At 37.5% G+C, this 1,655-nt stretch overlaps 1 protein-coding gene and 1 long non-coding RNA gene across 2 annotated transcripts in view; one reads left to right on the top strand and one right to left on the bottom strand.

Annotated features, from left to right (window-relative positions):
- Runx1t1 (RUNX1 partner transcriptional co-repressor 1) overlaps positions 1-1,655 on the bottom strand; it is a 132,003-nt gene that overhangs the window by 50,009 nt on the left and 80,339 nt on the right. The window lies entirely within an intron of this gene.
- The window catches only part of LOC104853809, a 20,958-nt gene continuing 20,666 nt past the window's right edge, over positions 1,364-1,655 (top strand). Inside the window, exon 1 of the long non-coding RNA XR_777880.2 lies at positions 1,364-1,375. This is a non-coding gene — a long non-coding RNA (uncharacterized LOC104853809). The remainder of the gene's footprint in view (positions 1,376-1,655) is intronic.

The raw sequence follows: 1,655 nt of genomic DNA, 5'->3' as shown, positions 1-1,655 counted from the left end.
CACACACACACACACACACACACACACACATATATTAGGACTGGGAAGCTGAGGCAAGTAGCTCACAAGTTTGAGGCCAGCCTGAGCAACTTAGTGACTCAAAACAAAATGGCGGAGAAGCAGTGCAGGGTGAAGGACTTGTGTTAAATCTCCGGTACCAAAACAAAAAAACCCACATATATACATATGAAAATCACTCATCTTGACCCTGTAGCTTTAACACTACATAAATTATGTGTACATGTATATACATGTAAATTATATATGTGTACATATGTATGTATATATGTGTATGTGTGTTCATATATGTATATAATATATATATATAAAATATACACACACACACACACACACACAGAACGACAGTGGGACAATTGCTTAGATTAGAGCAACGAACGAAACAAGTTTTCATGTTCTCTATTAGGTCGTATACCTTCTCAATTTTGCCTGAAAGATTATCTTTACATTTATTACAGCTATCTAAAGCTTTTCCTGGTACACCCTACCCCAGAATGAATTGTTTTCTTCCCAATTTACCACCCAGCCCTAATTCTTGTCTCGTATTATCCAGGATGTATGGTGCTGAAAATACCTCAAGACTGCAGGTGGGTATTCCCTGCAGTCTAAGGGGACAGAGACAGGAACATGCATGTGAATCACCCATCCTTGAGCCAGTTCTCGGGTCTCAGCTCCCTGCAGGCAACAGGAGCAAGCGATGCTCTTTGATAGCAAGCTACAAGTGTTGTGCTCAATCTTAAACAAGACCAAGAAAATGTAACTTGCAATACAAAAGGAGTGTATTGGTAGATCATGTAAGGAGGTGGACCTAGAATATGTTAAAAGTAAATCAGTATTTAACTTTTGCTTTAGCAATTTTAAATATTAAGATGTCCTACATGGAGAGATGAAAAAATCCCACAGTTATAGCATAAAAACTGCTTAGCAGAGGATTATGTAATAACTCTATGTAAACTGCTGGTTTTTAGTAATATTCTGATTTGCACAGCAGCTAATACATTTAAGGGTAGCTAAGTCGGTCACAGATAGAGGTCTCTGAGCAGTTGCAAGGATCTTAAGCTCCTGTGAATCCGGAACATAAATAACTGTGCCAGTGTTAAAGCTCTCAAAGGCAGTTGCACCCAAGCCTGGGAACAGATAAGAAAGGAAAGAGCATATGACAAATTCTAGAATATAACTTCAGAGTCTCATTTCACAGATATGATGCAAAATGCTGATAAATCTTCACATTCTTACGACAGAAAGTAAATACATGAGGATGAAGTAGGGTACATGGGAAAATTATTCAATAGGGTACATGGGAAGTTTCACATGTATGCCTTACTCAACAACTAATCTGTAGAGTTAATGGAGAAGGGTCTTTCTTTCGTATATCATAAAATGCTCAATTATGAGAGTGGAGGGCCTGATGGATAAATATTGGCTAGTAAATAAAATATTTTAGCAAAAATATCATCTATTAACTTTATTATGTAACTGTTATCTTCAGCTCGTTCATCTAGCTTCTCTGAAGTTTCCTCCAGTGCCTCCTGAACCCAATTCTAACAGGTACTGTACTCTTTTCACTGGGTAACATGTAAGGGCCAACTTTCAAAGTCATTCTGTTTTAAAGAAAACTGGAAGAGCAACTTTTATAA

Source organism: Fukomys damarensis, unplaced genomic scaffold (genome assembly GCF_012274545.1).
Source record: "Fukomys damarensis isolate Sample0158 unplaced genomic scaffold, DMR_v1.0_HiC HiC_scaffold_5, whole genome shotgun sequence".
NCBI classification, from domain to species: Eukaryota; Metazoa; Chordata; class Mammalia; order Rodentia; family Bathyergidae; genus Fukomys; species Fukomys damarensis.
This window is presented reverse-complemented; position numbering and strand designations above follow the sequence as displayed.